Here is a 15145-nt window from a genome sequence, read left to right as displayed (position 1 = left end):
AACGAAAATTTGATTGTTTCATTTAAATCTCATTTTACAATCTATTTTGTAATAAGGTCCTATTTTGTAATATTTTGCTTAAATCGTTTTGGAGGTTCGGGAAGAAGCGATATTGCAACACAATAATTATTAACATTCTCAAATGGGTGCTTCACCATTAAATGTCAATTCATCAAATTTAAATGTCACGTCCATATTTGCGTAACTGCATTTTTATATCTATGTCAAATTTACAACAATTTGTAAAAAAAAATGTCACAGTAAGACACTCGCTAAAATTTCATATTTGATTTTTCAATTTCATCCCATTAGTGCTGTTTCTCTGTATGGAACACTAACAAATAACACAATAAACAGAACTGCTTAAGCCAATAAACAATTTACAATAGTGACAATCACTCCGCATAATAAAGAAAATCTAGATTATCAATGGAAAGATGTATGAAATTCATATGTATATCTTTCCCTATACTGCATAAATATCAACCTCAAGTAAACTGATATTAAAAACAATAACAGAAAATTTGAAAACGAATTAACAATTAAACATAATTATCAAATCTAACAATACTACAAGAAACGCAGCTTTTCAGAACCAACCAATACATAAACAATTTTTAGACGATTTTATTTATTAAAAATGTACAGAAAAGAATAGAACTTGGAAACCCGACATGTCACCTGAACAGAAATTTCATAGCCCGCACTTGAGTATGCAGACTAACAGGTTGTGCCATATTGTGAGCACTGGCCGGGCAGCGGCGCACCCAGTTAGCCAGCTGGACCTCATTCTGTCTTTTGTTGGCAATACAGTTCCCTTAAGCGATTTTAATTCTTCTATAAGCGCCTTGTTTTGATTTTCGAGCACCGCCACTCTGTTTTCTAGGCATTTGATGTATTCTTTCTTCTTGCGACGACATTCTCTCGCAGCTTCACGATTTTTTAACAATCGTAGCTCTCGTTTACGTGTTTGATCCTCTAACATAGGACCTGCAATAATAGTACGATTTATTCATTTTTCGATAAGGTTTAAAATTAAATTTCTCTCGATTAATGTCGTGAATGAGTTACAAAAGTTCAACGCACCCGGGACATAAAACTGGGCATCTTGGTTGGTCGCATATTGGACAATAGCACCGCCACCAGCACCTCCTGATACCGCCAATGTGTGTAAACCGCTTTCTGTCTGAAGTGCTCCAGCTGGAATTACTGGCGCAAAAATATTTATATTAATTAACCATCCATTAATTTTTAAATATTTATATAAACTCTTACCCCCTTATTCATAGACGTTTTTTGTCTAAGGATGGAGTAATGCTGTGATAACAAGCCTGTTTTCAGTGCCATTGGGCAATGAAACAGATAGTAACGCTGTGATTGGCTAATATTGAGATACAATAATATTAGCCAAACACAACGGCCCATGTCTACGCACTGCGAAGGCTGCCATGCCGTCAGCACTAAGAAACAAACTTGATTTCACAGCATTACTCCGTCCTTAGATAAAAACGTCTACGAATAAGGGGGTTATAATAATGCTCACGATAATGGTGCTCAAAATTGGTTTATCTGTTGTTTTTGGTCTATTTTAGAAACGTACTCGTAGTCATTTAAATGCAATAGCTCTAGCTAGGGCTCATACCCACACCGGTGAGGATCACGACGTTTTAGCCTTATATTTCCGCCTACCTGCCAACCCGTGCTGGCTACTTTGTTTTACCTTATGCTTTGTATTCCTTAAGTATTTTATCCCTATTTTAAATGTACTTAGTTATATAAGTGATCTCAGAAATAACTCGACAAATCCGGAAAAATTCAGACCCATTACATGCCTCCAAACTATTTATAAAATCACCACTTCATTTATATCTCAGGTTATCTACAAACACCTCACCGATAACAGTATATTAGCAGAAGAACAAAAGGATGCCAAACAGAGTCAGGGCTGTAAAGAGCAAATTACGATTGACACCATAGTAATGAAACATACCACTGTAGCTAAGCAGGGACATGCGCACTATGTATATTGACTATCAGAAAGCGTTCGACTCTGTGCCTCACAGCTGGTTAAGTTATGTTTTAGAGCACTATAAAATCCACCCAACGTTCATAGAGTTTTTAAAAACAATAATGCAGCATTGGGTTACGAAATTAAAAATTAATAAGTCATTAGTAACCGACCCAATACCGATTAGACGTGGTATTTTCCAGGGAGATGCCTTAAGCCCTCTCTGGTTCTGCCTTGCTCTGAACCCGCTCTCTAATCTATTAAATGGCAATGAGGGCCTCAAAATAGGGACGGAACATTCTGGAAGCAGGAATATCACTCACCTTCTATACATGGACGATATTAAACTTTATAGCAACAGCATTTCATCTTTTCATCACCTTGCCGACATCACGCAAATGTTTTCCAACGACATATGTATGGCGTTTGGAATTGATAAATGTAAAACGTTTACATATCGAAAACGGCAATACATAGGACATAAACCCTACATATTAACAACAGGACAGACCATAGGAGCATTAGACTACAATAACACATAAATATTTAGGTTTTCAACAATCATATCAAGTCTGCCTAAAAGATACTAAGGTAGAGCTAATAAAAGATTTAAACAAAGATTAAATATTATTATGAAAACCCAACTATTGTCCGTAATTTAGTAAAGGCAGTCAATAGTTTTGCAATCGCAATCCTGACATATTCATTCGGCTTAATTAAATGGTCCAAAACAGATTTAACAAAACTGCAGCGGCTTATTAACACAACCTTCACCAAATTTCGTAAACATCATCCAAGATCCTGTGTACAGAGACTCACTTTGCCACGCGAAGAAGGTGGGCGTGGTATTATCGACGTAGAAAACCTAAACAATAAACAAATAAGCACGTTAAGGAACTTCTTTTCTCAGAAAGCTCAAACCTCTCTTTTGCATAAAATAATAGCAGATGTAGATAAACACTACACACCTCTTAACTTACTTTCCAAAAGCACGCAACGTAATGAATATATAGTCAGTAACAAAGACAAAATATCCGCCTGGCAAAATAAATCCCTCCACGGGCGACACCGCCTTGACCTGCAGCAACCCCATGTCGACATGAAGGCGTCGAACGCATGGCTGCAGCGAGGTGATTTGTTCCCCGAAACTGAGGGCTTTATGATTGCCATTCAAGATCAAATCGTCGACACTAGAAACTATCAGAAATTTATTATCCGTAGGCCCAACTTTTAAGACTCGTGTAGACGATGCCACAGTGCTTCCGAGACCATCCAGCATATCACCGGCGCTTGCAGATCCATAGCTCAGACGGATTACAAACACCGCCATGACCAAGTTGCTGCCATTATTCACCAATCCTTAGCACACCAATGTAAATTAATTTTGGAGAAAAAATCATACTATAAGTACAAACCGGATGCTGTTATAGAGAATGATCCATTTAAAATATACTGGGATAGAACAATAATAACTGAGAAAACTGTATACAACAATAGACCGGATATAAACCTACTAGATAAACAAAATAAAACAGTATTTCTTATCGACATAACCATATGCAATACACACAATTTAGTTACAACACATACGGAAAAATAGCAAAATACACGGAGCTCTCAATAGAAATAAAACCCAATGGCAAGTAAACCGCATCCGAACGGTGCCTATAGTCTCTCCAGCACGGGTGTTATCCTAAAGACACTCTACACTAGCCTTGAAATTCTGCACATCAACCCCTCAACATACTTGCTGTTACAAAAAGCTGTCATATTTAATACCTGTCGCTTAACCCGCAATTTTTTTAATTCTGAGGATGCATAGTGTTTTAATAAAAATAACGCACTTGGCCTTGGCCCGTGCCTTTCGTACCCTCCATTGCGAGGAGAAACACATTCGTGTAAAATCCCATAATAATAATAAGCCCGCAGGGGCGGCTTTGTGGCGAGCCGACGGTGAGTGGCGACATCGCGTTCCCTGATACCGTGGGTGCTAAATGAGACCCCTGACCCTTGGCTTGCCTTAACTGGCCGGCTAGGGGTGGAAGTCGCAAGAGCTAAGAACCTCAGCTCCAGGGTGGAAGTGCTCAATCTGCGTAGGTAATAGCGAGGAAACCCGCTCTGGGACGCGATAGCGACCCGCGATGGTGAAATTGGTGCACACCTCTCGACACCCTTAAGCCACCCACACCGGTGTTGTGTCCTTGGCTTACGCCACTTACAGGATGCCCATCTAGTGGGGCAAATCACCATCTGCCTTGAATACATAAGATTAAGACATTTTACTTGGCAGGCGTCCCGTTGTCTAAATCAATAGCCCAGCAACCAGTCCAGCTAGATCCCATCCATAGACCCAGTATAATTCCTATCTTTTCTGCAATAGTCCCTGCACCTTGCAAGCGCTGTCTTTGGCTGTATTTCCTCCATAAGTACCTACAGACAGACAGAGTACTCGCAAGGTGTATAAATGACTAGAGTAATGTATCTTAAAGGGGCCTCTACGTGTTGGATCCATGTCCCCACGCAAGCCTTCCAAAAGGACTGGCCTTTATGCCGTGATTTCCCACAGGAAAGATACAACATAATAATAATATCAGCCCTGTATTATATACTTGCCCACTGTTGAGCCTGGGCCGCCTCCTCTACTACTGAGAGGGATAAGGCCTTAGTCCACCACGCTGGCCTAGTGCGGGTTGGTAGACTTCACACACCTTCGAAATTCCTTTAGAGAACTTCTCAGATGTGCAGGTTTCCTCACGATGTTTTCCATTACCGTTAAAGCAAACGATAAATTCACAAAAAATACACACATGATTTTTTTTTAGAAAAGTCAGAGGTGTGCCCTTGGGATTTGAACCTGCGGACATTCGTCTCGGCAGTCCGTTCCACACCCAACTAGGCTATCGCCGATTTCCCAAAAAACGGACGCCATATTCTTGCGCGCTGGAATTGACATAAATTCCTTTGGCGTCGCTGAGGTAGCTCGCTTCCAAGTCATCTACTGTTGTTTTGTTTCCAAGACCAAGTGATGGATCTAAGTCTATCATCCATGGTCACAAAACATGCCCAACTCGAACTTTTCGATTGATTCGATTTAATGACACTATTTGCTTTCGATTTTGTATAACTTTAGAATGGTCGCATTTTAATTTCATTAGTATAGGGCCATGGACTTCAAAGATGCAGAAGGAAGCGCTTCTAAATCAAAAAGGTTTTTGACGCTTCTTTTGTTTTGGGTTGAGTATAGATTCAACATATTGCCATATTAAAAAAAATGTTTATGATAAAATTCGCCAGATGATGATGATGATGTTGACCTCAAACAAAATATTATCCGATACTGTATAGTCCATTGAAAAGTTACATATGGGGTTGCGTTTTTTAGAGGACGCAATTTTATTTTTTTGAAGTGTAGGGGGGGTCAGTGTAAAGCTAAAACCAAGTTTGTGGGGTCGCCACCCTTGTCCCACGGCCGCCATCTTGAAAATAGAGGTTGAAAGGGTTTTTAAGAGGTATCTCTTAAACTATTTATCTGACAAAAAAAAATGTATAATCATTTTTTGTTGCAAATTAAATTCTCTACAACTTTGGTCCAATAACTTTTTGTCGTAGAACTATAAATAAAAAAGTTATAAGCGAAAATTTTAAGAAATTCAATGTTAAACAATGCCCATTGCAACGTCATCAGAACGTGTGTTTATAAGGTTCATAATACATTTTTTTGTACTCTCGTAAACTCTCGTTTTGTACTCTTGTAAGGCCTAAAATGTAACATTTCAATGGACTNGTAATTCGACGTGTATACTGTGTGATGATCAGTGTGCTAACGGCAGGTTGCAAAAGTAGAAAAGCATAATTCGTTTATATTTACATTTATCTCCTAATTAGCCGATGCGATGACCGTGTCTGAATAACCATATCACTCGTCGCATACCGTATCACACTTTAGTATCTAGGTGGGTTTAATTTAACAGTTTTTCTCAAATCGTTGTTATTGCTTTAATAAACTATTTATGGATAAGCTTGAACGCGCCAAAACGGTGACGAACGTGATATTTTTGTATGACGTCATGTTGTAAACAAAGTTGTGAGTAATGAAGGATGTGTACGACAAAAGCCATGATGTCACTGCTATTCTAGTGCGGTCGTGTGAGCGAGAACGTGATTTCTTTTGCCTTGATTTATTCCTCTTTTGAGACTTGAAAATTGGTAATTTTAAGTTTCCTATATAAAAAAATCCTTATGTTTCACATTGATATCCGCTGTCGGTCTTCGATCTTTTGTTCAGAAACGCGTAGAGCTATCAAATTTAAATTTACATTAAATACTTGGTTACAATCTCTTTCAGCTATGAAAAAAATCTATCTTGTAAGTCAACACGATCAAAAGATATGAGATAAAGATATCTATAGGGTACTTCCCGTTGACATAGAATCATGAAAGTGAGTCCATAGGTGCGCAAGTCAAACTTGCACAGACCTACTTTGTTACTAACTATTATTAGTCCATTGAAATGTTACATTTTTTAGGCCTTACCTTGCGTTTTTTAGAGGACGCAATTTTATTTTTTTGAACTGTAGGGGGGGTCAGTCTAAAGCTAAAACCAAGTTTGTGGGGTCGCCACCCTTGTCCCACGGCCGCCATCTTGAAAATAGGGTTGAAATGGTTTTACGACGTATCTCTTAAACTATTTATCTGACAAAAAATTATAAACATTTTTGTTGCAAATTAAATTCTCTACAACTTTGGTCTTGTAACTTTTGTCGTAGAACTATAAATAAAAAGTTATGAGCGAAAATGTTAAGAAATTCAATGTTAAGCAATGTCCATTGCAACGTCATCAGAACGTGTGTTTATAAGGTTCATAATACTTTTTGTACTCTCATTAATACCCAAATACCCAAGGGACCATTAGGGAACAAAAGAACATCTGCCTGCTATTATTATTATTATTTCTAACCTCTGTTATTGTAAGAATAGCTGATAATATTATGTTGAAGTTGTCGTTCAACTTATATCTTTTAGTTGTGCTACATATTTCTGTACGTGCGGATGTATTTTATTCTGTTTTAATTGTGAAAACGATTTCGAATGATTTTAGACACGATTTTAACTTTAGTGAAAACTACTTTTTTTTTATTAGCATTTTAACTTTTAAAAGACTTTTAAAAGTCAAAATGCTAATAAATAACTTACTTACTACAACTTCAACACAATATTATCAGCTATTCTTACAATAAGAGAGGTTAGAAATAATAATAATAATAGCAGGCAGATGTTCTTTTGTTCCCTAATAGTCCCTTGGGTATTTGGGTATTAATGAGAGTACAAAAAAGTATTATGAACCTTATAAACACACGTTCTGATGACGTTGCAATGGACATTGCTTAACATTGAATTTCTTAACATTTTCGCTTATAACTTTTTATTTATAGTTCTACGACAAAAGTTACTAGACCAAAGTTGTAGAGAATTTAATTTGCAAGAAAAATGTTTATACATTTTTTGTCAGATAAATAGTTTAAGAGATACATCGTAAAACCATTTAAACCCTTATTTTCAAGATGGCGGCCGTGGGACAAGGGTGGCGACCCCACAAACTTGGTTTTAGCTTTAGACTGACCCCCCCTACACTTCAAAAAAATAAAATTGCGTCCTCTAAAAAACGCAACCCCAAATGTAACGTTTCAATGGACTATATGAGGAGTATTTTGAAGGATATTTTACGAAAAATAATAGGAGCTGTTGCTGCCACTTTCTAATGTACGTAGTAAATACCGGTGTAGTAGAATTCCCTAATTATCAATGATGTGTAGCATTTATTTCACTAATCGCGTCACTGAATAATACGTGCTGTAAAATTTTGCATTTTAGATTAAAGCAACGATATTGTTAAATGTCTTTGAGATTTTAGAGTTTTACGGACAACATTTTTTAAAGTCACATAAACCTCAAAATAAACTCATGAAATTTTAGGAATAAGATAATTATAATATGAAAATACAGGTGATGGTCAACTTTTGGTACGCTAAAAACGTAGGATACGTCACTGAGGTACATGTAAATATTTTTTCTGAATACCGTTATGAAGAACTAATACTATAATTATTGCTGCGTAACACCAGTAACAACGTTAAGTTATGGAAACGATTTAGTCTAGCCCCCTTATTCATAGACGTTATTCATCCAAGGACGAAGTATTGCTGTGATAACAAGTCTGTTTCTCAGTGCTGACGGTATGGCAGCCTTCGCAGTGCGTAGACATAGGGTCGTTGTGATTGGCTAATATTGAGATACAACTTGAATCTAGTAGGCTGACAGAAAAACAAAGCTGAGAAACAGACTTGTTATCACAGCAATGCTCCGTCCTTAGATAAATAACGTCTATGAATAAGGGGTACGTTTTAAGGCTAATCAACTACCTAACATCAATCCAGGGCTGATAAGTCTAGTCTGGATAGACTCCAATCAGTTACAAAAAAAATAGTACATTGTTGTTAAACGTCAAAATAATTTTAATAAATTTTCCTCCGAACACGAATTGAATAACAGCATAAAATTATTGTATTGTGGGTGTCATTAGCGTGTATTTGCTTTCATACAAAATATTTATTTTATTAAATACTAGCGACCCGCCCGGCTTCGCACGGGTGTAATGCTGATACTAAATACACTACAGAAAAACTGTGAACGTTGTATATAAAAACATAGCGGCCCGCTCTGGCTTCGCACGGGTATAAAATAACAAAATAACAGTATTTCTCCACTATTTAATGGATGTTATTATACATATAAACCTTCCTCTTGAATCACTCTATCTATTAAAAAAAACCGCATCAAAATCCGTTGCGTAGTTTTAAAGATTTAAGCATACAAAGGGACATGGGGACAGAGAAAGCGACTTTGTTTTATATTATGTAGTGATATCGATGAGTCATTAAAGAATTTACAGTAGTTATTTAGACCTAGCCCAGGGAGGTCATGAGCCAGTGACCCCCCGTCTCTGGATCCGCCCTCGACATCCACCTACGTTAGGGCAACCAATCCTGGCAGGTAGGTAGAAAATATGCAAAATGTTTGATCTGGATATCGACCCCAAAACCCCCCAGTATGCAACCTTTATATACCGACACTAACCAAGCTAGAGTAAAGCTTCTAAAATGTCAATCTTTACTATATAAAGCTGTAATGTTTGTATATTTGAAGACGCTAATCTCAGGAACTACTAATCCATTTTTTTTATTAACAGGAATGTACATCACTTTTTATCCTAGGAAAATATTTTTATACCAGAAAAATATTTTCACGTTAGCAGAGCCGCGAGCACAAGCAGTTTTATATAAATATTAAATAAATACTAATTCTACTGTGAATATTCATATAAGGTTTTGTATTATTTTACAATAACTGGTACGTATAACGAATTAATCACATTATAAAGTCACTTAAATACCCCGAATTCCAGTTCTATTTCTACGAGTCTTCACTCGTTATTACACTCGTCTACTTATGATAATTTATGAGTTCGTAATTTAAAAGTGTTTTATTCAAACCGCACGGACCGGGTGCGGTATTATTGCCCCATAGTCAGCCCACCTGGAGTTTAAATCTAGCATCTAAAATGTGGTCGCACCCCTTTGTAATACTGTTGCCCTTACACTCACTCACATAACATGAGGGAGTGAATTTGAGCGATGATTTAAGCGTAGCGCCAGTGATTTTACTGAACGGACACCATAGTTGAAATAAAACTGGACTTAAGCCTATCGAATCACGAATAAATCTTCTTATATTTATAATACTAGATGAGAAAATGCAGTACCGACAAGAAAATAGTCAACAAGAAAATAGGTAATGTATGCAATAGCTTTTCTTGATGCTGTTGCTTAAAAGGCTGGAGCTTTTGAAGGTCAGAAATTTCAATAAGCTTTTAATATGAATTTTGTAAAAAAATGCAATTCCAATTCGCTTTTAAACATAACAAAAGTTTGTCTTCAGGGTTTAAATTAGTTAAATTGGTCTGGATCACTAATATTTCTGTTCATAGTCAAAATTTTACTTTAGCTAATAAATCATTCCTCATTGGCGTCTATGACACCAGTCATGAAAATGTAATATATATATATATATATATATATATAAAGCAAAATATATATATTTTGCTTTGAACGAACGAAAAGAGCTTGCCGTTTCTCTGATGATACAATAGCTTGAATTACAAAGTATTGTTTGACATTCCACTGCGGTCGCCATCCTGAGACATAAGATGTTAAGTCTTATTCGGTCCAGTAGTTACAGTAGCTACAATGTCCTTCAAACTGGAACACAACAGTGACTATACACTGCTGCTTGATGGCAGGAATAGACATTGCGTTGGTACCTTCCCAGGCAGACTTTCACATATGGGAAACCTACCACCAGTAAATTATAAAAATTATATTTATTGTAACTTAGAGATAGTTACTAAATTGGATTTAAGATGTTCATTTCTAGATTGTTGTACATAATACATTCTTTTCACATTATGCACCATTTCAGCTTAAATGCTTGCCATTATGTCTTTCTATCCATGTAAACTTAATCTCGTGTGAACACATTACTCATAATAATTTTAAAATAGTACCATTTGGAAAAAACACATATAACACGAAGTACAACAAATTCTTGTTAAAGAATAAAAAACAAATTGTACAAAATTCTTATACCATATGGCTTACCAGTTTTGTAATATTATAAAACTATAACAAAATACACTAGTAAAGAATAGCAATATGATTACATTAAATTAATATCACAACAACAAATAACTACAAATATATTAGCTTTTTAAGTAGAAGGTTCTATATCATAAATTATTATTATGTAGCAATCTCAACAAAATTGACAGCAGCTTATCTAAAAGAAATGAATTATGGGTCCCATTCCCAAAGCAATATACAAAATAAATGAAGATGTGAGTCACTCAAAATGATACTGACGCAGAAAATAATACTACGCAACACATCTGTTATTGAATTCATATAACTTCCATGTATGCAAGTTGATGTGTGAATATATTTATTATACTATGGTTCAGAAGCTAGTGAATATGAGCTGTGTCAACACGAGAATAGTTTAAATGTATGATGGGTCGTAACAGGTTAGTGACACATGTTGCACACAGAAACAAATAGTGTCAATGGCAGTACATTTGACTGACCTGGTGCAAATGATAAAGAAGATGACAGCGACACTTCATTCTCGCATCCTGGTTTAGATCCCATACGATTTTCTGCAATATTATTAGTTTCTTATATGTTTATGGACTTATTTTTAGGTAAGTTCTTTCCATGAAAAGGTTTTGGCTTATTCATCAACAGTGTCTTATCATTTTCCCAATTATTAGTTACAGAAATGTGTGTTAATATAATTAGCCTTGTACATCATCTCTGTATATAAAACAATAATATACAAAATTTAATTGTACTTACTAACTTAAGTATTTTTTATGACAGTATGCTAGTATTGTCAACAACAAACAGACCAATTTTGTTTAGTGAATTAGGTATGTAAGCCTTGTGTAACATATGTTGAATGCAATGTATCTTATATTTCAGGGTAAAATATTGTATATATTTATCTACATTATCTGAAGTAGACTAAAAAAACAATTTATAATTCAAATCTGAATTCAAACTGCAAAATGATGTTATGCATGCAGTACACTATATAAATTGTTGTCTGAAACAAATTCTACATTATTTTAGTGTATCACAGATAGAGCTTTTCAGGTTGCTAACTATGTATAACAACATATTATAATATACCTCATTTATAGGATAAAAAATAACACATTTGCCAATTTTACAATATTCATCCAAGTATTATAGTGGGACAAATCATTAAGTTACTCTTAATATTATATGTTTAAATGAAGAGGTTTTCAAAATGTTCATACAAAGCTAGCTTGGAATAATACTATGAAATGATTGCAAGTAATAAACACAATAAAAAAACATTAAATTTATAGACTCACCTGCTATTTCTGCTCCTCCAAGATCATTCAGGATTTTTCTGTATGAGGGACGCCTAGTCAGCATCTCTCTGTATTTTCTTTTTGGACTTTCATCATCACTGCAGCTGTCATCACTACATGATTGTCCTTGTGTGCTCACTACTGTATTTGGTTCTGGTTTAATCTAGAATTAAGCATATAATAATGACTTTACTAACTAAGTACTTACCTTTTATCAATAAATATTTTTTTAAGTGATATAAATAAGTTACACTATATAATAATAATTATTACAAGGCACTTACTCACATATCTACATAATACAGACTACAGACCTTCCTCTTAATGATTGCATTGACTCATACCTAGTTAACCACATTCTTTAAATGCATCATATTGTATATGAATATTATTTTGATGCCACTACTGAATCACTTAAATCACTTGCTGGAATTAGTTATTAGTGTTTACATATATTTACCTGTAGTGTTTGCAATGTCCCTTGAGTAGTGTGTATTACTGAACTAGGTTTACTGACAAGTATAACATTTCCTTTTGGTAACTGCACAGACTGAATATTGGATGCCGTTTGTATCACTGATTGTTGGTTAGGTTGGATTACTGATTGAACCTGCAAATAAACAACATTATTACTTTAAAGTATTGTTCAGTCAAAACATAAACAAACTGCTAATATATTGAACTCTCATAATTACTTAATTTTTGTCGAACTTATTCATTTTAAAACGCACTGTGTATATTATTAAAGTTGCAAATGCAAAAAATAGTTATTAACAACAATCACCTGTGCAGACGGCGCCTGTGAGGGCAACGTGAGCTGCACAATACTCGTCACGGCGACGACGTGAGGCGCGGCACCGGCCGCCGAAGAACTCGCGCTCGCCAAGGGATCTGCCGAACCAGCACCGCCAGAGGTGCCATTCTCTTCTACCATTCCTTCCATGCCCACTAAGGTCACCTAAAATTCAAGGTCATCCGTCTGTGCATTTCTTGCTTTTCCGTGGCACTCAACAAGATAGAAACTCTGTTACATTATCGCGTGGCTTCTCACGATGACTGCGTTCACAGGGAAATCCTAAAACGGAATCATCGCGTCATAGTCGGGACGCGGAATTTCCTATTGCGTCTATCACACACGCAACATATTTTTTCTATATTTACAATTGTATTGAATGTTTTCAATATTATACGGAACATACAACATTTGCGAACCAAATATAAGCGACCGTGACAGGTCGCAAGTTTTGTCTTCACGAGCACTCACCAGTTACGTATTCCTCGTCACCGTCTATGCTGCGTCCGGAGTGGGCGAACGGGATGGTACGTAGTAGCCACGTCAACTGCGAGAAGTCTCGTCACTGGCGGAGACCTATGATCTTGTATGCGTCATCACAATATGGCCGAAAATTATCAAGCGCATGCGCCGTAAAGTTTACAAAATTATTGCAGTTTTATCCATTTTTCACCTTGTCTCGAGGGATTAAATCAAAATGAATCACTATTCGGCCCACATATCTTATTTAGTCACTAATCATAGATGAATACCACCGAAGAACCCTTACAACAGAAATCTATCCGTCTATTGATAAGCGGAAGTTAAGAAAATTTACAAATAGGTACATTTTTATATATTTATAATAGGTAGATATACCGCTCAACCGATATGAAAATAAAGTTTACTTTTTATTGTGTAAAACAACTACTTTTATTTTTTCCAAAAAATGAATTTTTTTCTTCCAAAATCTACGATTTCTCCCAATATACGAAACTTGTTTCTAATTTTTCCATGTAAATCAATAGCTACTCTCAAAACCAGTAACCAATATTAAGGGAGTAAGGGACTCCTAGCTGAGTAAAAATTTATTCGATTTTTATTTAATATACTTAGAATTACCTAACTGAGCAGATTATTAAACTACCTACATTTTAATTTGTGAATATGTTTTTTTTTTATTAAAGTCTAAAGATATTTTAAAATAGTTTGGACTCTCAACTCTACTCTACAATTCAACCGGCACGCTTAGGAGGGACATATGCATTTGTTTTTTTTCTGTTTCTGAATTCAGAATCGGAATCAGGTGGTTTGAATACAATTTACAAAACTTTGCTACTTGAATAAAACGAATAATTCTTATGCTTTAAGAATTGAACTGGCAATTCCGTTTCACCTAGTTTATGCTGATGTCTATTTCATTTTATAGGATTTAATTACCTGAATTTTTATTACTTTAAAACATTTTTATTTAGCTGTCCCAAAGTAGTCTAACTTTTTTTATAACATCAAGATGGAAAGTGGCGACAATTCTGAATTTAAGAAAGGTGTGAGGCAAGCATACGTTTTCAGACCTGAATTGGAATCAACATGCAACTTCGGTTGTATGAACTCGACCTTAATGTGTAATGTTGCTGTCAAACTGAAAAATCGAGCTTATGCTCAGAACAAGAACAAGCAAGCTTATGCATCGGATTTTTTCCTTTCAGAATCCAAAAGGCTCCGAACAGTGAACAAAACAATGTTACTTCACACACATGCTGATTATTTTCGTAAGTGAATGAAACGAATGATACTATTTTTCTGAAAATTGCGTTTAACTCAGTTTATATAATCAATTATAAGTGGTTGCTTAATTTACTTTTATATAATTTAAAAAATATATTAACAAATGTATATACATATTTTTTACCTGTGATTAAAACAAAAAAAAAACACAAATGAGACAAATGTTGGTAAGTAATGATAACGAATGATAATGAAAAGTAAAAACTCTTTCGTAGCGTAGATTAATTCTAAGAAAAGCTTTTTCTGACTAGTTTTAGTAAAACTATTACAATTTGTAATAAATATTAGTTTCACTGAATAATAAATAAAACCTAGAGCAAGTTACTGTACATACTATCTATGTTCAAGTAAAGTCATATTTTACAATTAAAAACATAATCACAAATATTTATATATTACCCTTAGACAAATTAATGTTGAGACAGCAGACATTAAAAGCATCAAACGTGTCGAAAAAAATAGAGGTGAAGAGTTCACCTCTATATCCAATTTCCGCCCTCAGTGCACTCCGAGCTGTCACTGCGTTCACACCTGTTGCTTCCCAAATTTACATTGTATAAAAATG

General features: G+C 35.3%; 1 pseudogene; it reads right to left on the bottom strand.

Moving 5' to 3' along the window:
* Positions 1-298: 298 nt before the first annotated feature.
* LOC119191844 lies at positions 299-13232 on the bottom strand (annotated as a pseudogene).
* Positions 13233-15145: the final 1913 nt, after the last annotated feature.

The sequence above is a fragment of the Manduca sexta genome, unplaced genomic scaffold (genome assembly GCF_014839805.1).
Source record: "Manduca sexta isolate Smith_Timp_Sample1 unplaced genomic scaffold, JHU_Msex_v1.0 HiC_scaffold_1992, whole genome shotgun sequence".
Classification (NCBI taxonomy): domain Eukaryota; kingdom Metazoa; phylum Arthropoda; class Insecta; order Lepidoptera; family Sphingidae; genus Manduca; species Manduca sexta.
This window is presented reverse-complemented; position numbering and strand designations above follow the sequence as displayed.